The 26,222-nt window shown below is 35.6% G+C and overlaps 1 non-coding gene and 3 pseudogenes across 1 annotated transcript; 3 read left to right on the top strand and 1 right to left on the bottom strand.

Moving 5' to 3' along the window:
• Positions 1 to 6,496: 6,496 nt before the first annotated feature.
• On the bottom strand, positions 6,497 to 7,078 carry LOC122736431 (annotated as a pseudogene).
• A 1,043-nt stretch (positions 7,079 to 8,121) lies between these two features.
• LOC122737630 lies at positions 8,122 to 8,225 on the top strand. The gene has a single exon (XR_006354446.1). It is a non-coding gene; the product is annotated as a U6 spliceosomal RNA (small nuclear RNA).
• A 1,517-nt stretch (positions 8,226 to 9,742) lies between these two features.
• LOC122747917 lies at positions 9,743 to 10,403 on the top strand (annotated as a pseudogene).
• A 6,021-nt stretch (positions 10,404 to 16,424) lies between these two features.
• LOC122747910 lies at positions 16,425 to 17,968 on the top strand (annotated as a pseudogene).
• Positions 17,969 to 26,222: the final 8,254 nt, after the last annotated feature.

The raw sequence follows: 26,222 nt of genomic DNA, 5'->3' as shown, positions 1-26,222 counted from the left end.
TCTTGTGTGCTTGTGCTCCTCCCCTGCCTGGGACCACCACCCAAGACTGTGACCCAGATTTGAGTATGGACAAAAGAACAGAGTTCTGCCACAGTGCTAGCAAAGAGACCCCTGTAATCTCCTGCTGGACAACTGTTTGACCCCCTTACTATCTTTGGGCTGAATTCCAGAAGCAATTAATGCTACAGCTGATTCAGAAACTCCTAAGGCCTGCTTCTCATTTGTTGGGGCTGGTTCTGCACTGTGGTTAGATCTGTGCTGGTGTGGCCTGCACTGGGTTGAGCTTAAAATTCATTCTGGTATAACAGACCTTTCCTGCTGATCTTCTAAGTTATCTTTGGCTAGAAAATGCTTCCATAGCTTCTTTTTGTGGATTCTGCTGCTTCAAGAATTGTATTATGGCATCATTTCAAAGTATTTATAAGAGAACTGGGGAGAGCTCAGACAAGTCACTGCCTTTCCCCCTACCATCTTGGCTCTGCCATTTGAAATACTTCTGAACATCAAATTGCAATATTATTGATGATTACTAGTGACTTAGAGCTGCTAAGTATGTCAGGTTCAAACTATATTTCTCCTCTTATAAAAAATGTAAATCCTTTTTCTTACTTGAATGAGTATCTACAATTTCACCATTTAAATATGATTTTTTGAGGCAAGGAAAGATAATAGAAGAAAAGAGAATAGAATATGTGTTAAGGTCTGGTAGTCGGCAAATTAATCATTGGAATATCTTTCTTCAATCTCTTAATTATATTTTTAAGTTCAATTTGACTGTCATTGTAGAGCTGCTTTGAAGAAGTTCTATGAGTTTTAAGTATCAAATTAATAACATTTCAGCTAATTAGGAGAAGAATAGACTAGCTTAATAGCTTTGGAGGCATGAGGTCTGTAGAAAGAGAAAGACTTGTAGTTGAAATTGCCTTGGTGGTCACATTAGTGTTTCATCAATGCTTGTGGGTAAATGGTAATAAGGTGAAGCTAGCTCTATCAGCAGCTGGAGAGATGATGCTTTAATTGTGCATTCTGAAATGGCAGCAAGGGCTGTTGGAGTTTGATAGCAGATTTTCAGGACTTTTCATTATTTTGAAATTAGAGACATAGATTGTAACATATTGAAAATGGGCCCTACTCTAATGAACCTACTGTAACAGACCATTAAGTCCAGAATCCTGGGTTCTGTAATTGACAATTAAAAAAAAGTTAGCCATCTACATGAAATGCCATATAGTTGAACACAACTGTAAAGATAAAACGAGACTGTAAATATATGCATTTTTAAAATAAGTGACCACCAGTCTTCTACTGCTCCTTGGGGAATGGAAGAGGGTGTCTTTCTGTAGCAGTGCCTGAGGACATTGGGACAGGAAGGCTATGGCACTTGCATGCTGCAAGGTCAAGTGAGCTCACACTGTACTAATTAGGGAGTAGGGTGACTATAACATGAGTTTTCTACCACTCTCAAGGTGTCTTCATTTTCACAAAGCGGATTGGATATATTCTTATATTCCTTGCATATATAATTTTTACAAAGAATTTGCCATAGAGGAGTGAGGCTACAAATCTAATACAATTAGGGACCATGATAATAAAATATCAAGCACTATAAGTCATCTATGAAAGCAGAGTAGGCAGATACTTGAATGCTACAATTTCAGGAATGAGACTAAAAAGATCCTATGGAGACTTTAAGTGAGACTATGAGGATCATTTTCAATTGCTCATTTAGTCTAAAATTATGATTAAAAAAAACCCCTTTAAACATAATACCAGGAAGTTGAGCATAACCATAAAAATTAAATTGTCAAAGCAGGACACCAGTGGTACTCTGTGAAAAAGTGAAGTGGTTGCTAAAGAGGAAAACAAAAGAGGTGCCTTTATATATACTCAAATAAAAGAGAAAAAACCCTACAACTTTTTTGTTGTTTTCAGAAGAAGGACTATTACTTTAATTAGCTTGGCAGGACTTTCCCATAATTCTAAAGAACTCTGAAGAAAGTCTAGGTCAATAGATCGCTTTCGTTAAAAACAAATATTTTGATGATTTAACCAATATATTACTTTGAAACCTATAAATTTGCAAACATTATAGAAATTTTTGTTATTGGGGCACCTTTTAGAAAGTTTCTACCTGAAGGCACTAAATGGTAGTTAAGTTGCCTGAATGGGTGACTGTTGCTCCTAAGGTCCTTTACTTTCATCAAAATACTTTTTTTTTTTGGTAGGGCAATGGGGGTTATGTGACTTGCCCAGGGTCACACAGCTAGTAAGTATCTAGTGTCTGAGGCTAGATTTGAACTCAGGTCCTCCTGAATCCAGAGCTGGTGCTCTATCCACTACACCACCTAGCAGTCCCCCAAGGTACTTTACTTTCAAGCAGGTTTTTTTCTTTTTAATTGATTTTTGACCAGGTTAAAAAAATAAAAGCTATCTTTCAATTACAGATCTATTATTAATGAGCAATAATTTGGAGTTTTCCTCCTCTGGCTTAGGCAACTTCCCATTAGAAGCATTATATTATTCCTACCTAAAATACCCTCTAGTTTCTATTAGAAAAGAAGCTTAATGTGTCACATTGTCATATTGATTCTGTCCCAGGGCAGGTATATCATGCCCGAAAAACTGTACTATTTCAGGCATGGATTAAGTGATCCCATCTGGAATGTGATTTTACATGACTTGAGATCTTCCCAGATGGAAGATGGCATATAAATTTTCATTGCCATAATTATTTATACTATTGTTTTGTTTGTTGTTATTTTAGCACAAATAACTTTGCAGGTATCTGCCTCCTCTTTTATATATGGCTTACCTGCTGGGCTCATGACAACTGTTTTCATAGAGGTGATGTGTTCTTCAGGGGAAAATGTACAGCTAGCAAAGGGAAAGGGGATGGAAGGGTTTTCTATTTTATTCATACTAATCATTCTTCATCCACATTTATTATTTGAGATGCTTCCAGGTGAAAGACTATATACAAAAAAGATGATATTATCTATCAATCTTGCTGCTTTACTGTGGGTATCTTCATGCAGAAAGTCATCTAGTTTAGTATTTCATTACATGCATTTCTGGGAGCCAAAAATGTCCTTCAGGTGCTTCTTTGTAATTAATGTAAAGAAATGAACCTTTCATTCAATCAAAATGATCAAAGTAATTTGGTGATAGTGAAGAAGGCCTTAAAACTTAGAACTGTTCTTACTTGGGAGATTTGATACTCTGAAATGACCCTCTCTATCAAAAATCTCACATCTTTCACCTCTCACATATACTTACTCATATTGAACTTACTGCTATTTGTGCTTCTTCCTTGTTATTCATGCTATTCTTTAGGGGCAAGTATATGGGACTTAGTGTCTTGGGATAGTTGGATTTGTCTCACTAGAGTTCTCTGAGTCTCATTTTCATTCTATATAAAATCAACATAACAATAGCACAATTTACCAGGTTGTCCTGAGGATCAGACGAGGTATGAAAAGTGCTCTGCAAATTTCAAAGTGTTACATAAATATCAGGCATCACCATAGCGTCATAGATTCAAAAGTCTCATGGTTCTTAGAGGCCATCTAGTCTAACCCAATTGTTTGAAAAGTGGGAAAATAGAGGCAGAGAGTGGTTGTGACTTTCGCAACATCAAAAAGATAATGGGGGAAGAAATGGACTTTGAGTTTAGGTTGCTTGGACTGCAAATTCATCATTCTATTATATTATCATCACCACCACCACCACCATCACCATCATCCTCCTCATCATTATTATATCAGTGGTTATTGTTATCAGCTAACATTCATAAAGAACTTTAACCTTTGCAAAATGCTTTCCATATGTAATCTCATTAGATCCTCATAACAATCCTCTGAGATAGAATATTATCATCGTGTTACAGATGAGGAAAATTTGTCAGAGAGAGGTTAGGTGGCTTTCTCAGTGTCATTTATTATTTAGTAAGTGTTTGAGGCAGGATTCAAATTAGTTTTTCCCAATTTCCAGTGCAATACTCTACCCATTGAGTCACTTATCTGCCTATGTACCACATGACCTGGAATGATAGCTTCCAAATCTGAAATTCAAAGATTCTATTCACCTTCGGAAAATTGCCTTTTGTTTTGTGGAAGAAAAAAAAAAAAGAAGAGTAACACTACTTAACCAAAATTATTGCCTTTCCTCTCCAGTTTCAACTTTTCACTTTATTGTTTAGGACTATAGAGTAATTTTTCGAAGGTCATAATAGAACCTGGATCTCTGCCTCCAGATTTAGATACCTTTCCATTGTTTTATACTTCATCCTAAATTCTATTCACACATACATGTACATGAACAGTTGTACACAAACTTACACATACATATATATATGCTTTGGCAATTATATGCAAACATTCCAAACACTTGAGATTACACATACATATATATGCATATGCATATACATATACCCATGCATATTCATATACATGTACATATACATATACACATACACATACATATCCATCTATCTATATCTTTCTCTCTATCCTCTACCTATCTATGCAAACACATAAGGATATATATTGAATATGTGTATATATATATTCTCATTTCTGTCATCTACAAACCACAAAAAAACACTCTTCCGTTCCCCAATAAGTTCATTAGTTGTTCTACAGCCTTTTCCACATGAATCCTTTCCTACCTTCAAGTACTCTATGTTCCTAGGTCCTCATCCTCTACAAACCTCATAAAATCTATTTCGGCCCAGTCTTTTTCAAGCTGTGACATATGTTGTTATATTATAGATACTCTTCTATCTCTTCCTGATCAAGTAAATTTGCTCTACGTGTCGAATTTGATGGAGTAGTCCTTCTCCTTGCCAAGCTCATTCCATTCTATGTGTATACTTTATCATATCTCTTCCTGTCTTCTCCAGGAAATTGACCCAAATGTCATTGTCATTATCTCTCTCTCTAGTCTTCAAGCCCTTCCTACTGTAAATAATTAATTGTTATTTGAGGTTTTATGACCCCATCTTTTGGCTAGAATTTAGAAAAAAAACCTGGACAGCACACTCACTGGCATGGGGCTCTGCAAACAGCATGGTGCTCCATCTACTGGTTGTGATAAAAAGTAAAATGTGGTAAAAAGTTTTTAACAGTCGATTAGTGAATATGGAAAGACACCAGTTTTTAAAGGACCACCCTTTTGGGGATGAGACCGATGGCCGTGCATGCCCTACGCATGCCAGCCCGGCTGCTAAGCACTCCACTTCTGGGGTGTGAGCTTAAAAGGCAAGGAGAGAACGGAAGTAGGGTCTTTTGCCTGCTCTCCTGGTCCGATGGCTGCACTGCACAAACGGAAGCTGACTGGAATTCGACTCGGCCTGGCTCGTTGTGAACAGCACATGCTTGACTTGGCTCTCCCCCTCAAAGGTGGCCTTGGGCTCTTGGTGAGTTTTATACGGAATATAGACTAAGCTTAGACTTAAGACTATTTGTTTTGTATTTCTACTTTCCTATCCCTCTAATCAACATCACCTTGTAACTACCAAACAATAAAAGCTCTAACTATAGACCAGAAGCTTCTTCCATTTACTAGTCTGGGAGATAAATTAAGGGAAAGCTTAAAGAGGGGAGATTAATGTTCTAGTATCCAATTTTAAATCTCACATGGTTGTAGCTGTCACCATGGAGCTGGCACCTCACATCATCACCACTCTCTGACGCCTACATGGGCTTGGCAAAATTATAATGATTGGAAGCCCAGTGAAGGCAGTCATGTGACTGTCAGAGCATCCAGCCAATTGGTTGGGGGCTGTGTGTGGTCAGCCTGGGGTCTGCTGGGAAGAAGGGAGTTTTTTCACCATTCTAGCTTGAAGCTGGAAGGCGACAGGACGCTGCTGTGTGTTTTCAGCTGATTCCTGGGCCATGGTGTGATTCAGGTTGTATTACTTCCCTTTCCCCATTTTATTTCCTTTCCCTTAATCTTACTGATCCTGTTTGTGTGTGTGTGTGTGTTTTTTTTTTTTAAGTTCATTCTTGTTAAATAAATCCTGCTCTGTTTTGAGGAAGACTGTCAGTCTCCTTCTTTGCCCCAATATTGCGGTGAGCTGCCTAGCTAACACTCCCAAATTAAAAATTGGTCCCTACACTATGTACTGGCTCTTTCTCTTGTGCCAACAAACATGTCCATGTCACTGTATTCTTTTTTTTTATTCTATTGTTTTATTTTGAAGAAGTAAAAATGACAAGCCACAACTTGCCTATGGAAAAGGCATTTGGGGTGAGGCAGGAAAGCATGTATGTGGGTGATAAAGACCTCTAAGGGAGCCAAGAAGCTTCATAGAAAGTCTCCAGTCAACCAAAACTCAGAATAAAATATCTAAAAAAATTCCTTAGTAAAAATCACATTGAAGCCACCACAGAGGTGTGCTTTATGAGCAGGGCTGATTTGAAGGCCTGGGCTTTCTCACTCTGGAGTTTTCTTTAGAGCAAGGAGACACAAAACCACCAAGCTGTTTTCTAAACATCTAGGGGTACTCCTGTGTTTTTCTAAGTGTTTCGTTGGTGATGTTCAATCTTGTAAGTCTTGTTCCATAATAATCTATAATGTAACTAGTGCCATCAGAAGGACCAACAATCTGAATTTAAATGAGAATGAAGTCAATCAGATTGCCAATTCCACAAAATCCAACAGTGCAAAATTTTAACAAACCTAAAGCAGGGTAAAACCTTTTTGCTCCTAACTAGCCAAGGAATAAGTAGAGAGTGACTGCCAACCAGTAGGAATAACCATTTACATTATGGCAAGGTATGTTCTTGAAAAAAAACAACTTTACTTCCAGGAAAATGGGTTTCATTGCCACTAAAATCCTTACAAGATAGGTTGAGTGCTGGGTAACATGATGCATGAGCTGTGTAATTTGTACAGTTAAGAGTTTCTTGAGTGGTGTCATTTATTTCAGGATCTTTACAAAAGTATTGTTCCACTCTGAGGCCCTCACACTTGACTATTTCATTGCCCACTGTGGCAGCAGTCACTGCTTCCCACAACCTCATACAGTCACCAACAAGAGCCACAGGATGGCAGCTGCAGCTTCCATGGCCACCATAATGGAACTCCATGTCCTGCTATTCTTAGAACAGACAAACAAAACAAAACAAAACAAAAACAACAAACTTTATTTGATTCTACCATTCCCACTAGATTTCATATTATTCCACCTTACCTTCTCCACTTGAGTTGAAAAAGTCATCCAGACACAGTGACTTCATTTCCTCCCTTCTTTCTCTGTTTTAAACCCCTGTAGTTTGTTTTGTGGCTCCATTTTTAGTTAATTTATTAGTTGACAAACATTTATGAAATGGTTAATATGTGCCAGGTGTTGTGCTAAGTTCTAAGATATAAACAAAACAATCTCTGCCTTCAAGTATTTTACATTCCACAAGGAAGACAACAGCATACAGAAGTTGAAAAGGAAGGTGGGGTGACAGAAGGTAATAGCTTGAGAGGCATGATGAAAAAGTCCAGAATAGTACAGCCTGGTGCAGGATTTGACTTTATGCTATTCTCTCCAGAGTTACCAATTGGTAAAAATTCCAATGGACTTTTCTAATTCTCAACCTAGATACTGAGAAAGAACAAAGATTCTTCATCCTTTTCACATAATTCTGGGTGACCTCCAAGTTTCTGTCATCAAAGCATTACTCTTTACTCCATAAATTTGCTCATTTAATGATCTCATCACCTTCCATGGTTATCTATCTTTGCCTGAGCTCTAATCCCACATCACCTACTCCTATTAGATCCCATGAACTAGATATCCCAGTGGCATCTTAAGTAAATATCTTTCCCCTTAAACCTATCCTCTTTTAAACTTCTCTACTACTGTTATGTGGTGGTTTAAGGGCACAAGACCCCCACAAATATGAAAAACTCAGGAAACTCTAAGTTGTATCCCAAATTTTTGTTCTTATTAATTGTGATCATATTTTTTGTGACTCACAAAATAAGTAATACAATACACTGAACCCATAAAAAGTCACACTTTCTATATTAGAGAAATTAGTATCTCACACGATAGAGTTTTCACAGATGCTGGCATAAATGCAGCAGCTGCTTCACTGATTTCCTTCTACAAGAATCACAAGATACGTGCTCGCTTTGGCAGCACATATACTAAAATTGGAATGATACAGAAATTAGCATGGCCCCTGCACAAGGATGACATGCAAATTTGTGAAGAATCACAAGATAGAAGGATCACTGTGAGAGAAAAGAGAAAATCTTTAGTGAACTTTTAACACGATTTAACTGTTTATAATAAATTTATATATATACTTATGGTTGGAAATGATAAAATAAATGAATACTATACAATATTTATGGACTTTTGACTTACTTGTTTTCTTTACACGTGTGTATCATCTCTGATTTCTACACTACACTACAAATCTCCAAAAGTTTCCATTTAATTATATGTGAGATGCACAAATTTAGAGAATCCAACCCAGATGTTCCCATGAACTATTTGTGCCCCACCTGTGGCCAAGCATTCTGAACTTGTATTAGGCTGATTAGCAACAGGCAGACGTACTATGATTTGTCTGTAACATAGTAATGTCATTTTGCTCCTCTTTGAGAAGTGATAAACCATCACTTCTGTATTTATTGTATCTGAATAGTGGAAATTTGACCAGAGGCAACTAAGAATCACAGTTTTTAGAGCATCTATAAACTTTAATTTGACTCATGGCATTCTAAAAGTGAGTTTCCTAACCTGAAATAAGTGGACATACTACTGGAGAAACTAAAATATAGCAAGGTTGATGTTCTCACTGTAAGTGGAACTAGAAGAAAGTAAAAAAAAAAGTACAAAAAAAATAGAAATTCCCCTTGAAGAAATAAACAAGTCCAGTCAACAAACATTTATTAATGACCTCCTATGTGCCAGACACTATATCACCATATTAAGAATAAAAATACCAATAAAGGCAAAAATTCCCTATACTCTTGACGATGACATTCTAATGGAAGAGTCAATATGAAAAGATATATGTACAGATAACATATATACAGTACACAAAATGGAGATAAATCTAGAGGGAAGACACATATTTAAGTATGACTAGCAAAGGCTTTTTTCATAAGGTGGCATTTTAGCAGCAAAATACAGAAAACCAGAAAAGCAAAGAGGAAGAGAGAAGGAAAAACATTCCAAGAATGGAAGAAAGCCATTGAAATTGTTGGAGTATCTTTTTTTAAAGAAAAGCAAAGTAGCCAGTGTTACAGAATTATAGAATATGTAAAGTAAGGTATAAGTTACATTGAAAAAGTATTAATGTATCAAGTTATGAATGGATTTAAATTAATGCGTTTTAGAAAATAAAGGTAATGGTAGATTTGTTTTCATGATGTGTGTAATGGAAATGAGAAACACTATTTTATGGTTTCTTTGTTAATCTTTTACTGTACCTTTCCCAACAATAGTTCCCCAAAAGACGACCATGAATACAAAGACAGCTTCTACATATACATTTGTTGCAGAGGAAGAAAAGGTAGAAAAAATTATGAATAATGTGATTAGGTACTTAAAATATAATTAACTTATATTTAAATACATGATGACCTCCCGATTAAGAGTGCTTAGTGGAGGTTTTTGTGGGAACTACTGCCTAGGCTTCCAGCCATTCCAGGAAAAGCCACCTTGCTCAAAGGGTCCTTAGCAGTTAGCAGACCTGTCCACTTGCCCAGACCTTGGGGAGCAACCACTCTGATGTCAATTGTCATGCCCAGCAACCAGATCTATTTGAGGGAGGTGGTAGTGCTCCACATGAAGCTCACAAAGAAGTATTTTGAGATGGCTTATTACAAGAAGGCCATGGACCGAATGGAAAAGACCTTGATGAAGGTTCACAGACTCATTCTGTATTAGTAAATATTTCTAAGAGCCAAATGAATAAAAAGGAATATCTTATTAGTGTTTTGGTGAACAATGTTCAGACTGAAATCTGTAAGCATATTTTAACAAAAGTAACAGTAAAGGTATCAGATAAAGAATGACACACACAGTTGGAGAAAATGTTTAAAGATATTGCAATAGTTGTAGCAGATAAATTTGTAAATTCTGAAACAAAGCCCATACACTGCCATCCTCATTGAAAGAGTAATGAAAGATATTCACTGTTCTGTCAAACCCAACAAAAGTATAAAGACAGCAGGCTTAAAAATTAATAAAACTTTCAAAGGAAAGTTGTGAAGGCAAACATAAAGACTGAGCAGGCCCATCTGAAGCTTTGATTCATCCTACCTGTGAGAAAGGGGAAAAAGCTAAAAGAAAATTCAAATCATTGATCAGGGTCAGAGAAAGTAGAGATTTTGCTTTCCAGTTAGAAATTGTATGGGCAATTTGCCTTGCTATTTTAGAGAAATTATGAGTGAATACGGAGAAAGACAAAAGGAAAGGTTTCTTTTAAGTTCTCATCTTGAAAGACAGAAAAAAAATCATAAATTTGCAATGAAAGCTTTTCATATCTTCATTTATAAACATAACACTGAGGTGTATAGCTACCTAATGTTTGCTCAAAATGCTTCATTTAAGAGGTTTTAATATCAATATATGTGTTAACTGAATCATTTGTGTACAGAATATTCTGTGTAAAGAACCTAAGATGAAAAAAAATGAATCATTTTTGTCAAACATTACATTACATTAAAAGATCCAAGTCAAATCTCTTTCTGTTTTGCATTTTGCGTGGTCATCTGAACTCTGTGTAATCTTTATTTCTAACAGTTTTTATTCTTTATTAACTTTATATCCATGAAAGTTTTCCTCAAAGTACACATAGTACACTAAAATTCATACTTTAGAAATGTCACTTTACAGAAATGGAATGCAGAATAAGCCTGATCACACACATTAACTGCATATAAATATGTTTGTGTGTATACATGCATATACATACATACATGCACACATATACATACACACCTCACAGTTACTGACTAGGAATTGATCAGTATTCTTATTTAATAAACATGCTGCCAAAATATAAATGATTATTTTTGGTTAAAAAGTGTAATTCATTATCATAATATATGTTAATATATTAATACAAATGAAGTTATACATGTTAATACTAATGAAATTTTATATAACAAATAAATTATGATTTTTTATTTTAAAAAATACAGGGAAATTTTAAATAAAGATGGGAATAAATGAGGATGGTTAAAAATATAATGGAAAATATTGGTCAACAAACAATATTTGAGATTACAAGTATGTAAAGACAACACAGAAGACTCCTGCCTCTATATCATTAGTACTTTCCTCAAGAAAATTCTTTACATATTAGGCTTTGAAAATTGTGGACATACATTGTTAAAATGAATTATATTTAAGCAATGAGTTACTCATATGGATGTCATTTCTAATTCACTTATATTTTTATATTCAATTCACTGACTTGTTAGATCAAGGATCAAAATAAATTTAAAGGTAGAACAAAGAATAAAAATGAGACAAAAAGTGGCTGTGTGATTAAAATAACTTGATCCTGACCTATTCAATTAAGCTATTATTAATGAAACAAATGTAATGGACAAAGGAAAGGAGTTGAACAAAGATTCTGATCATTTTGTATAGATGCTTTATTGATAAAAATATATCATAAAAAGAGAGACCAAAAGGACCTAAATATTGTCATGAGAAAACATTTGACTAACTGACTGAATAGACAGAGATAGCAGTCAAAGAACTAGTTTAGAATCTAAATTTTTTTTAATTTTAGAGAAAAGAAATATTCTGATAAAATCAAGTAATAAAGAAAATAAATCTAAGGTAAAATTGATGTAAATAAATATGGTGAAGGACTCAGTTATGAAAAGTCATCATGAAGTTATTCAAGGATGAACATGGAAGGAGTGCAATAAACAAGAGAAGAATAGGGAGCAAAGAAAATATGTATTAACTTTTTTAATGACATTTTTTTTATCAAGGAGAGAACTATCATATGAACTTTGGCATCACATTAGCATTACTATTTTGGATGTGGTTAGGTAGAAGAGGCACTAAAGAGAATAAAGATGGGAATAGGAGCCAGATAAGATAGAAAAATATATGTTTTTGGAGACCAATTGATTTAATCATTGAGGAATTGGGCCAAGATGTTGGAGGAAAGGCAGTAAGCGCTCAGAGTTCCTAACACAATCACTCCAAAAAACTGCAAATAATGCCATAAGACAATTCCTGGAACAGCAAAATCCACAAAAAGATGGGCTGAAACCATTTTCCAGCCAGAGACAGCTTAGACGTTTGGCAGGAGGGGTCTGATGTACCAGGGTGGAAGTAGAGCCCAACCCCACAGCCACACTGACACAGATCCAGCCTCAGGCTGCATCAGAGAAAGAGAATTCAAGAGCCTCTTAATTGGCTACAGCTTTGATGAACTGAGCTCACAGTCTGGGGAGAGGGTTGAGCAGTTGGCTGGGGGGAAGATTATAGAGGTCTCTCCTGGCTTTGAGGTGGAACTCTGGCATTTTGCCCAGGCTCATATACAGGACACAGTTTTGGGTGGCAGTCCCAGGTTGGGGAGGGGTGCAGGCAAACACACACTGGCAAACAAAGTGAACCAGATTTATTTCTGGCTTAAAGAGCAAGCAGCCTGTGGTTACTTACAGACCAGAACACAAGCCATGTGAGCTGACAACATGCCTCTCCTTAAATCTTACTACCAGGGACCTTATGAAGATTGTGATTGGGCATCCTGGAGGCACAAAATGTATGGTGCTTACTTTACTAGGCTACTGTGAAGAAAATCTCTGTCAGGTATAAGGTACTATATAAATTTTATCTATTACTGTTGTTGCAATAATCAATCTTATAGGTTTATTGTAAGGAAATCTCTCTTTAAAGTATTATATAAATGTAGTTTGTTATAAATAAAATGATGAGCAAGATGCTTACAGAAATACCTGAAAGGACGTACATGAGCTAATGAAAAGTGAAATTTACTGGATACAAAATAAAAGGAATATTTTGAGATGATCTGCTATGAATGACTTGGTTATTTTCAGCAATGATCCAAGACAAGTCTGAAGGTCTTATGAAAAATACAATCCATCTACAGAGAGAGAGAACTGATGGTACCTGTATACAGATTGAAGCATAAATTTTTTGTTGGTTCCTTTATTTGAAGTTTTGTTTTTGTCTGTTTTCCTTAACAAACTGGCTAATGTGGAAATGTTTTGCATGACAGCTCTTGTATAGGTTATATTGAATTGTTTTAGTTCTTGTGGGAGTGGAGGGGAAGAAGAAAATTTGAAAAGCAACATTTTAAAACAATTGATGTCAAAATTTGTATTTTACATGTAATTTATGAAAATAAATATTCTAAATATTCAAAAAATATAGTCATTGAGGGATTGCCTCACAAGATGACAGAAGAAGTGTAAGAAACTGAAGGCAAAGTATAAAAAAATCCTTAATATTTATTGTTAGCAGAGTTCTCCTAGAGAATACCATCAACTATTTTTCATCTATATGCTTAATTCCATCTATAAAAAATATGAAAATCACCTTAACACAAATCATTTTGGTATCAGTGTGTCTCAATTATAAAAAACAAAACAAAACAAAATAATACTTCCTACATTTTCATTATTTTCTATTATCTTTTCTTTCTTGCTTTTTAAAATAAAGCTAAACAAAAAGAAATACTTTTGACCTGAGGTTACCTTCCCCTCCCCCTTCTCTCCTGGAGAGAATTTGTGTGTATTTGTGTGTGTGTACATCAAAACACAAAGAGACAGGAGATGAGGTGCTTTGTGTGAAAGAGTCAATAGTCTTCACTATAAAGATGTGAAGAAAATATTAATTGACCTCTGGAATCAGAACCTACTGAATTAGTCATCTGGTATATCTAGAGTTAATAATATACTTGGAGTATTACAAAAAGGTTGACCTTGGCTGGTTAAAAATAAGTAAGGAAGGGTTTTATAAATATGAGGACTCTAGTTTAATGTTATTAGTTTGGACATTTTGAGTTCCTACATATTCCTCTTTTTTCAGTTCCTTTAGAGTTGTTTTTGTAGCATTAAAATGCTAAGGTTTATCTTGTATTTTTACTACTTAACAACTTTTTCTGGCCTCAAAGGCACTTTGAATTCATTTTGCCTCGTTTTTTTGTGCCTTTCTGTCCTTGCACTTCTAGTAGTAGTATTCTAGGTTAAAGGGCCATAGAAGGTAAAAAAAAAAAATAAAATAACCTGACTAATCAAGTGTTAGGAAACACTGGCTTTTATAAAGTGTGATAATACTAAAAATGCACCAAGTTTACTGCTTTGCTCCAATATACACAACCCTTTATTCATTCCCTTTTAGTACAAAATTCCATTAGTGATTCAATGGGGCAAGAAATAATTTAGGGTAGGCCAAGTTCACTTTCCTTGAAAAGTTTACTTGTCTGTAGAGTATCTAATCTTATTTTGGAGCTAGTAGAGAGGGGAGGGCAATATCATATTCCTCTTGGGAGTAGTTTACCATACATTGATTTCTATATTAATGACTCCTTTCTATTCCAAGTTTCTCCTATAGACTTCAAACCCAGTAAATGCATGTTTCATATCCAAAGAGAGTATTGGGAATGTTTAGTGAGTTCCTTTCCTAGTTAGCATTAAATTATATCATGGTTAGGAATTGAAATTGGACTTAAAGCAGCAGTCACCCATTAGACAATTCTTGTTAGGGACAGTGACTCTCAAACATCAATAACTTCAAAGAGACTAGCAAGAAAACTTATATTTGGTTCTATAATAAAGCTCACCTAAGTGTTTTCTTCTTGTCTTTGACAATAAGGGGGCCCCAGGGCATGACACAAAGTTTTCACTTTCTAGGTCAGAAAATGCTATTGTAATAGCTTTTTTTTAGAAGAATAGATGTGTATTACTGTGACTAAGGAAGGTAATTTTTGGTTGTCTTTGTTTTCTGTAAAAGTACAGTGATCTCTTATTACCTGCATTTGACACCCATTGCAAACTCTCAGGTTCCTATTCTCTAAAATTGGCAATGAAATGTTAGTGTCTTTTCTTGAGTCAGAGTCATTTAAAGGATATCTTTTCTTCTAATTTCTTCCTTGTTGAAGATATTGTGATCAGTCTTTCAACTTCATCTAACTATATAAATTTAATTGTCATAGAGTCAGCTGTAATATAGCTTCAGGAAATTAAATAGTATGTTTGTTATTGTTTAAACCCAATTAATAAACATTGTAAAATGAAAGGTTATCATAAATTTGAGATCTTCAGATTTCTTTCAAGAATGCATGGAAGGAAGGGCAGCTAAGTTGCACAGTTCATAAAATGTTTCATGACTTTGTTTAAGAGAGAAACCACATACAGAAAATTAGATCAAATAAGTAATCTGTAGTTCATACCCTCACATTTATGTAATACTGATAGAGAAAAAGAATATTCAGTGTTTTATGCCTGCATGAATATTGGGGTTGACAAGAGTTTAAGAAAGTAAAGATTCTGGTATTCTTGCTTCTGACTTTTCTCCAGGAAACCACACTCTAGGCTTTCTTCAGGGAGAAGATACTCCGAAGGGAGTGAAATACCCTGGAAAGCAGCCAAAATGTAGAGGATCTGGCCACACACACATACATCCTTAAAAGAGTTTTCAGTATGGGGTTCTTTTTAACTGGTTATCTGGGTAATTTAACCCTCCATCCCTTTGATTTAGCTTGTGAAGCTACAGATCAAGTTATAATATCTTTATGTTTTGAATGGCTTCTTATTTGACTTGGTACAGATAATATCCATTTGATCTTCTTGCCTTTCTCCTTGTAAAATGGCCTGAAGGAAAATTGTCATTTGAAGGTCAGAAAATTCCTTCTGGCTGAAACTCTCCTCAACTGGTAATGCTCATAAAATTTCTGGGGAATTGTGATTTTGTAAGCAGGTAGTAAGGATACAATTGAGTTCCTCTTAGAATTGCTGAATCCTCATGAGAATTTCTGTAATATCAGCATGCCCAGGAGGTAAAACACTTTACTTTCCTTAGAAGAAAGGGCAATATTGGACCAAATGACTGAAAGTGTGATTTATCACTCAAGTGATCATAATATCATTCTGGACTAAGTTTCCAGAAATCTAGCTATTTTATTTCCCTTTAGACTTTCCTTACAAGTACAGCAGGTATTTTATCTCTCTATCTGTTTTGTACTTTTTTGACATTAGCATTTAATGTTTCATAAGCTGTAATTCATATATAATACCTTCTGTAGATATAATCTTCCCACAGGAAATATTGCTATCAGATAGCATTTACTTACCAGGGTGCATAATGCTCTGGACACATAGCAGGTGGGGCAGACACTGAGCCTGCACCTTAAGAAATTACACTCTGGGTCATTGGCCCCGCAGTATGTTTACTGATGGAGCGGAAGTGACATATAATGTCGCCGCCTCCAAGGTTAGCCCATGTGCTGCTTGCAGCTGGTGAGGTGACGCTCTTGCCTTGGTCTCCCGGGTGAGACCTACCTCCGGGTTTCACGACCCGTTCGGTTGGTACCCTCCACCCGGGCTGCCCCCCAGTGGTAACGCTCCAGGGGTTTGAGTCTGATCAGTCTGCAGACTGGACATCGTGGGGGCTTCCTCCTCCGCCACCGCCCCCACTGTCCATTCCGCCGCCTCACCTCCCCGCTCCTCTCTTTCCGGCCTCCGAGAACTCCTAGGACTTCCAGCCTGCCCGGCATCTGTCCTGGGCGCCGGCCCCGGGCTACGACGGCTACTACCCTCAGCAGAGACGCTGGTACCAGCAGCCGGGCAGAAACTATCATTTCCCCAAGAAAAAACCATGACAGATCAAATAGAAATTTCAAAAATCAACAAAATGGAAAATCAGAAACAAAAGAAAAATAAAGAACCAGTTTATACCCATTATTGTGATACTTGTGATCGTGGCTTTAAAAACCAAGAAAAATATGATGAGCACATCTCTCAGCATAGAACATGTTCTGTTGATGGCTGCAGTTTTAGTGTTCATGAGAAGATTGTTCAGATTCACTGGAAAAATATGCATGCTTCTGGTGCCAAGCGGATAAAATTAGATACTCCAGAAGAGATTGAAAAGTGGAGGGAAGAGAGAAGAAAAAACTTTCCAGCGCGGGCCAATATTGAAAAGAAGAAATTGTTACAAGAGGAGAAAGAGCAGAGAGGAGAAGTATTGACAACACAGTTCGGAAAGATGCAGAGGAAGTGGAAACAGCCTCACACCAAAGCAACTGGGAATCAGCAGTGTGGGAGGCACAGGAAGCGGCAGAAGTAGCAGAAGTGGTGGCCAGAAAACACCAGAGATGGGTGAAAATGTGGCTGAAGGCACCTCACCCACCGGCTCTCCTCCGAGCCATCCTCAAGCAGAATAGCTGCGTGCGACCCAGATGGAGGTCTGCCAGGAGGACGTGAATACTCTGAATGTGCTGGCTGACAGTGAGGCAGAGTCCGACAAGGAGGAGAAGCCAGAACATGTCCTCATCCCCAAGGAAGTCACATTAGCTCTGGGCTTACTATGACTAACTATGGGAACATATCAGGGTCAGAGAGTGAGCCAGAAGAAACTTCCATCAAGACAGGAGTAGACTTTCCAACAGAAAACCAGGTCATCCTCAGTGATGTCCCTCAGAATCGAAGTCAGGATACTGAGAAACAGGAAAGAAAATCCCCCGTGAATAAGACTAAGAGCTTAAAGAAAAATTGGGTGAGAAAAAACTGTAGATATAGAAGAAACCTTTACAGAAAGAAAACAATATCTGAACCACAGAAAAGATGCCCGCACCTCTTAGAGATACTTTTAGCACCGGACATAAGACATGAAAGAAATGTGATTTTGCAGTGTGTTCAATACATCATCCAAAATAACTTCTTTGGACTTAACTCCAAAGCAGAGCCACTAGGAAAAACAACTGAGAATGGCCAGGTGTCTGAAGTTTCAGAATCATGACCACATCTGTCCTAAGTCTTGTTAGTGGCATCTTGGAAGCCAGCTCTGCAAAGAGGGCCAGACAGAAGGGAGAACTTTTACTCTCATTGATAAATCTCATGTAAGATATGATCTTGTACTCTCAGAGCATTTCACTGGAGATGCCAACAGATTCTTGGGTCTGTTCTTGTGCTGTCGGCATTGTGTACAAGGTTTGCTGGAAGCTACTACTTACACTTTTCTACTTACATTTTGATGCCCAGGGAAGTTCAGAGGCATCCCACAGGTAGGACTGTGGGAATGGAGTTTAAAATGTACAATTCAGTTAAGCAGAGACCAAGAGGCAGGGGATGGGGAGGGAGGGTGGAAAAATTGTAGCTTTTATAAATTGTTTGTACACTGAAGGAACAAGGTATTTTGCTTTTTAATGAGGAGGAAAGAAAAGAAATAATGGGGTTAAATTAGGACAGTAAAAGGGTCTTTAAATTGACCTGTTTTAGTCCCAAGCACCTATGTTCAAATCTAGCTGTGCTCAACCAAATGTTGCACTTGGGAAATACTTGTGTAGACATGCTCTCAATTTATACTGTAGATTCAAGTGAAGTGTCCTTTGCTATAGTTCAAGTTTGGACCATTGTTTTTTTTCTAGTGAAAAAGCATGTAAAATTTAATATTCAATGAGGTTCAACTCATTTTATAGCAAAAGCAGTGTCAATGAAATAATGTAAGCTTAGGTCCTAAGTTTCAATTAGTTCATCATAAAGATAATAATTTTATCCTTATTTTTAAGAAATTAGTCCTTTCTGAATAAAGCCATTGAGGTCTCTTGCCTCTGCAAATAACAACAACAAAAAAAATTACACTCTGAACAAATGCAAAGGCTTGGCCATACCTCTCTACATATAAGTGCATAGAGCAGGGGTTCTTACCCATTTTTGCGTATAATAGTCCCCCTAGGCAGTCTAATAAACACACACACTAATCAGAATTATGTTTGTAAAATCATAGAGCAAAATGCATAGGATTACAAAGAAAATTAATTATATTGAAACACTGATATAATTAAAAACACACAAATTCACAAAACCCAGGTTAAGAGGTCCTTGCATAAGTCATGAACTAAGTAGCCTTATACCCTCATGTGTCCAATAACATTTAACTTTCCTTTTCCCTCTCAGGAGAAAAGTCAGTAATAATGTTTATCCCAGGATGATCTGACATACCTGGACATACTCTGTTCATACCCTAATAAGAACTTAGAGAGCATAGTTCTTTGTTTATGTCAGTGAGAAAATTTATCATATGCATTTGTAATATGTTCAGATATTGCAGATGCTTGCAAAGGATGAGCAGCTGTGCATCTCAGGGTGATGGGCTACTGGCAATTTGCAAGCATATTTAAGGAGTATTATTGTTAGAAAAGGAACTGTAAAATATAAAATTTTTGTGTTAAGCTATTTAAATGAAACCTGGATATGTGTGCTCTGTTATCTGATTGGTTTCACAGTCTTCAAAGGGCCCACTCCTTTTTTTGCTTTATGAAAAATAGGAAAAGGCATGTAGAAGTAAGTTGAGTGGAGGACTGCTGATATGCAGAAAGTGTTCTAGAAAGAATTTATGAGAAAAATTAATACGGAGATAGGTATGAGAAAAGGAGTACAAATGTGGGAGTAAGAAGAGAGAAAAAAGGCAGAGAGGAAGATAATAGGTAGAAAAGAGAGATAAGAGATGGGGAAGGTGAAGGGAGGACGAAAGAGAGGGTTATTTATTGATGTGATATGTGAGTGTTTAGATCCTGCCACTCCAGTAAATTGTGTGCATAATCTCTTTGAAAAATTGAAAGAATTAACATATGTGATATTTTCATTGGGCCTGGGAGTGTGGTTGGTGAGGAGTATAGTGAAGGGCACCATACTTTTTATCTTAGGATTATCCCCACCATGGAGTTAAATTAGTACTGGGGAATCACATCTGAATATCAATTTTCTTACTCTTCTGGAAGAAAGGGTCTTTGGAATTGGGGGAACATGAGATTACTAAGAGCTCAAAGTTGTGGGAATATAGGTGACTAGACCATAAGAGGAATATACAATGCAATAGCCATTTAATAAGTGGCTGCTATGAGCATGACATTGTGCTAAGTGCTGAGGATACAAATAAAAAATACAAAAAAGAAATAGTCACTGCTTTCAAGGAACTTACAATCTAATGAAAGAATAAAAATTAAAAAGAAATTATCTTAAAAAGTCTTAAGTGTGGGTGAGAAATCTGGCATAGGGGCATGATGATGGTGAAATCGAATATCAGAAGTACAATGGGTGGGAAATGAAGAACGTTTTCCTCTTCTGATATCTCTTAAAATGTGTACCTTCAGAAGAGTTATTTGATTTACTTTCAAGTCAAAGGAGCAAAGCAGTTGAGAATAATGAGAAATGTCATTGATAAAAGAAAACAAAAATAAAATAAATATACTAACATGGATCATTTTTCACTCAGTCCTTTACATGCATAGTTATCCTAGGTAACTCTCTAATAACAAAGAGTATTTGGTCTAGTAGTGTATTTGTTTCAGTCATCTTCTCCCACCATCCCCTTTGTAGGTTTTCCCAGTCATATCATCATACTAACTTTACTTGCTACATACATCTTCTTTGATAGTGATCTTCAATCAACCTTGTGTTAATTATGAAAGTATTCTATACAACACAGAAAAAAGAATTAAATATATGCATTTGTCTTATCTCACATACAGGTCCTACTTAATCTTGCCACTATTTTACTTTTATTTTGGCATGGAAAAAAAGAATGAGTTGTCCCACGGAGACATTATGCCATTAATTCTTCCCATTCCTATCAGATTTTGCCCCTCCTTCCCTACTGGATTTCATATATAAAATGTTTAGGTCTTACCTATCTTAAAAAAGTTTAACACTTTTTCAACAATTTTTGTTCACTTAAGTTTCTAGCATATCTCATTTATTTTTCAACAATTGCATAAAATATTTAATTGGCATAATTTATACCACAATGATTCTCCAATAACCATTCTTAGATAGAAGGTGTCTGGTACAGGGCATTTCTCTAATTAATACATACATATTTATATTTATATATACATATATGGAGAGAGTGTATAGAGACACACATACACACACACACACACACACACACACCATCCAATGCAGTTACAAAGCGTGACCAAAATTATGTAATTATTGATCATCTCTCAAAAGAGTAAGAAAATGTGTTTTACTATCAGTCATTGGTAATGGATGTTGCTCACTACATATGATCCAAATTTTGTTGTTTCCCTAGATTGGCATAATTTACTTTATTGTAGTAATTGTGTGTGCCATTCTTTCAGTTCTCCCATCTCTCTATATATGTTTATCTAATTATTTCCCACATTTCTGCAAAGTCCTCATAGTCATTGTTTATGGAACAATATTTCCTTACAGTTGAATAGTACAAACCTCTAATTAATAAACACATATTTATCTCTAATTTTTTCTCCTTTTCAAAAGTGGTATTGTTACTATGGTGTACCATATGGAATCATTCATATTGTCACTGACTTTCTTGTGGATATATGTCCATTAGAGGAATCATTGTCAATGATTATGCATGGCTTCATAACTTTTCTCATATAATTCTGATTTATTTTCTTGAAAAGTTGGATCAATCAAGTGAACAAGGGGATTTGTAGTGATGTTATGCAAAACCATAGATGAACCTGGTTCTCCTGTGAATGAATTATCCTCAGACCTTAACAATAAACTACTCTAGAAATAAATAAGAAGATTCACTTGTAGACTCTTTCTCAATTAAGGAATACACGGAAGGATCACGAGAGTCTTGAGTTGACCCTAGGATAGGTAAGTAGGGTTAGATTGAGGTTAGAGTAAGAGGAAAGATCTTAGGCATGTCCAAAAGTTTCAGGCAGATTCAGCATAGGATTACTGGCTTGTGCCCAGCATCCTTTGACCTATCCAACTGCCCAGCCACTAGCCTTTGCTGAAGTAAGGCCCAACTACAGTAAGCACTCTCAGGGAGTTCTGGGTGTCTCCAACAGAACCCCAATATAAATCCTCTGAGTGACCATAGAGTATTTAATAAACCAGTATCTGGAAAAAATGATCATAGCATAAATGAACTCTCAAAAGAATAAATAACGAAACAAAGACTCTGGGAAGATGCACTTATAAGTGAATTCTACCAAACATTAAAGCAATTAATTCTAAAAGTAAGCATAATGTTTGCAAAAATAAGAAAAAAGCATACTTCCAATTATATAAAAAGTGTCTTGATAATTAATCCAGGAAAATACAGAGAAAGAAAACTTGAGATAAATATTATCTAATGAAAATTGACACAGGATTATTAAATAAATACTAGCAAATGTTTATAAGACCATATCAGATTTACAGTATGTAAAAGTTTTATTTATACTAGAAATTAAAGGTTGCTTCAATACAATGAAGACTATACTGCAATACATCTTGTTCATAATATAATGAAATCCATATGATTATATTAATGGATGCTGAAAAGATTGCTTCTATTAAAACTTTTAGAAATCATAAATACAAATGGATCATTCCTTAATGTGGTAAATGAAATAATTAGTAATATAGTGTTACATTGTTACATAAAATATTATAGTGATATTATTATACCAATTATTAATTTGTACTAAAAACAAAAAGCCAACATCATAAGAACAAATGTCAGAAAAATGAATGATAATGTGAAATATAAGGGGAAAAAACTGAAACATCTCAGGAATAAGAAAATTCAGTTAAAAACCTGTAGTAAATAATATAAATCAAAAGGATAGAAGGGAAAATGTGTCCCAAAACATCCAAAATATGGCAACCATCTCTAAATAAATATTGCAAAACAATGGAACTTGGACCATCATTTAATCTAACACAGAGCCTTGAAGATTCCCAAAATAACACAGGATTGCAACAGAATGTTCCAAAAAGTTTCTAGGCAGAAAATAGAATCTGGAGATAAGTTAAAAGGAATTACAGAAATGAATAGCAGAAATTATAACTTGTATAGCAGAAATAATTACCAGAATATAAAATAATGGATCTATGCTGAATAATCTCTCAAAACAAGATGAGGAAAATAATAGATTTGGAATACAAATATACTTAAGTGAAGAACAATTTGAAAGAAGAGAAGCAAAAAAAATCTATCAATATTTATTTATTATATATTTTATGCTAGATTCTTGGGATTCAAAGACAGATATGATGAACAGCTACTATTCTTAAGAAGTTGACATTCTTTTAGTTGAGGCAACATTAAGTTATTAAATATTACTAAAACACATGTTAGTCAATCATCATCAAGCATTTAGTAGGTGAGAAACACTGTTTAGCACTTTTTGTCCAGGGCAATTAGGGTTAAGGGATTTGCCCAGGGTCACATGGCCAGTAAGTGTCCAGTGTCTGAGACTGGATTTGAATTCAGGTCCTCCTGAATCCAAGGCCAGTGCTTTATCCACTGGGCCACATAGCTGCCCCTGTTAAGCACGTTAAATAAAAATATAAACACAAAATTAAAGCAGTTCCTGCTTTCAAGTTCAGATTCTAATGGAAAAACGCAAAACAAATTAACAAAGGAAACTGAAAATTAGGGATCAGAGGCATGAGGTACCCACCAGGGAGCACTGTGGGAAAGTCTAGATAATGTGAGATGTAGAACAAAGGAACTGCCTAGACGCTTTTTAAAAAATTGAGGTTCTAGGAATAATTCACCAATATGATAAAAGGACCAAAATAGGAAGAGGAAGGAGACAGCCACAGGATGATGGTATATAGGTGCTTAGATTTGTGATTTTTTTTTTTTTGTGAAATCCTAATTGAAGAAGCCCACCCCTATCAATGCAGGTGTATCTTTCCTCTATTATTTATAATCTTAGAGAGATTCCTCTAAATCCTAAATGTTTGTGAATTTTCAAGGACCACACAGGCAGGATTTGTGAAGGAAAAACAATGAACTCAGGGTTTCCTACATTCAACACTATTCATAAAATCATCCTGCTAATCATATGAAAAATGTTTGTAAAATGAATAGAAATTAATTTTAAGGAAATGGACTTAATATCTAGTGCAGTCTGACATGGCTGAACCAATCAGCATCCTTTTTTTTCTGGATTTGGAGAGCCTTTTCCATCATAAGTGCTTTAGAACTTTCTTGTTCTGTTGGATTGATGAGAAGAATTTAGTCTATCGCAGTTGATCAACATATAATATTGATGATACTGTGTACAAGGTTCTTCTGGTTCTGCTCATCTTACTCATCATCAGTTCATGCCAGTCCTTCTAGGTTTCTCTGAACTCCTCCTGCTCATCGTTTCTTACAGCACAATAGCATTCAATTACATTCATATACCACAACATGTTCAGCCATTCTCCAACTGATGGGCAATCCCTTAATTTCCAATTCCTTGCCACCACAAAAAGAACAGCTATAAATATTTTTGTACATGTGGGTCCTTTTCCCTTTTCCATGACCTCTTTGGGAAAAAGAGCCCAAAGTGGTATTGCTGGGTCTAAGGGTATGCACAGCTTTATAGCCCTTTGGGTATAATTCCAAATTGCTCTCCAGAATGGTTGGATTAGTTCACAGCTCCACCAAAAATGCATTAGTGTTCCAATTTTTCTACAGCTTCTCCAACATTTATTATTTCTCGTTTTTGTCATATTAGTCAATCTGATAGGTGTCAGGTGGTACCTCACAGTTGTTTTAATTTGCATCTCTCTAATCAATAGTGATTTAGTGCATTTTTTCATATGGCAATAGATAGCTTTGATTTCTTCTTCAGAAAACTGAATGTTCATATCCTTTGACCATTTCTCAATTGGGGAATGCCTTGGATTCTTATAAATTTGATTTAGTTCCCGATATATTTTAGAAATGAGGCCTCTATCAGAAGTATTGGCCATAACAAATGTTTCCCAGCTTTCTGCATCCCTTCTAATTTTGGATGCATTGCTTCTGTTTGTACAAAACCTTTTTAATTTAATGTAATCAAAATCAACCATTTTACATTTAATAATATTCTCTTTCTCTTGTTTGGTCATAAACTGTTCTCCTTTACAAAGATCTGAAAAGTAAACTATTCCTTCTTCTACTAATTTACCTATGGCATCACCTCTTATATCTAAATCATGTACCCATTTTGACCTTATTTTAGTGTAAGGTGTAAGATGTTGGTCTATGCTTAATTTCTGCCATACTATCTTCCAGTTTTCCCAGCAGTTTTTGTCAACTACTGAATTCCTATCCCAGAAGTTGGAGTCTTTGGTTTTATCAAACACTATATTACTAGTGTCATTTACTATGGTGTTTCCTGTTCCTAGCCTATTACATTGATCCTCCACTCATTTTTTTAGAAAGTACCAGATAGTTTTGATGACTGCCGCTTTATATTGGAGCTTCAGATTAGGTACAGCTAACCCACTTTCGTGTGCATTTCTTTTTCGTTATTTCCCTTGATATTCTTGACTTTGTTTTTTCAGATGAATTTTGTTATGATATTTCTAGCTCTATAAAATAATTTTCAGGAAGTCTGATTGGTATGGCACTGAATAAGTAAATTAATTGAGGTAGGATTGTCATTTTTATTATATTAGCTCAGCCTATCCATGAGCAATTGATATCTTTCCAATTTTTTAAATCTGATTTTATTTGTGTGAAAAGTGTTTTATACTTGTGTTCATAGAGTTCCTGGGTTAGTCTTGGCAAGTAGACTCCCAAGTATTTTATATTATCTACTGTTACTTTAAATGGAATTTCTCTTTCTATCTCTTGCTGCTGGACTTTGTTGGTCATGTAGAGAAATGCTGATGATTTATGTGGATTTATTTTATATCCTGCTACTTTGCTAAAGTTGTTCATTGTTTCAATTAATTTTTGAGTTGATTCTCTAGGCTTCTCTAAGTATACCATCATATTATCTGCAAAGAGTGATAGTTTTGTTTCTTCATTGCTTATTCTAATTCATTGAATTCCTGTTTCTTGTCTGATTGCTAATGCTAACATTTCTAGTACAATATTAAATAATAGAGGTGATAATGGACATCCCTGTTTCACCCCTGATCTTATTGGGAAGGCCTCTAACTTATCTCCATTACATACAATGCTTGCTGATGGTTTTAGGTAGATACTGCTTACTATTGTAAGGAAATCTCCACCTACTCCTAATCTCTAAGTGTTTTTATTAGGAATGGGTTCTGTATTTTGTCAAAAGCTTTCT

Source organism: Dromiciops gliroides, chromosome 1 (assembly GCF_019393635.1).
Source record: "Dromiciops gliroides isolate mDroGli1 chromosome 1, mDroGli1.pri, whole genome shotgun sequence".
Lineage (NCBI taxonomy): Eukaryota > Metazoa > Chordata > Mammalia > Microbiotheria > Microbiotheriidae > Dromiciops > Dromiciops gliroides.
The sequence above is the reverse complement of the archived record's forward strand: the minus strand, read 5'-3'. Positions and strand labels throughout refer to the sequence as shown.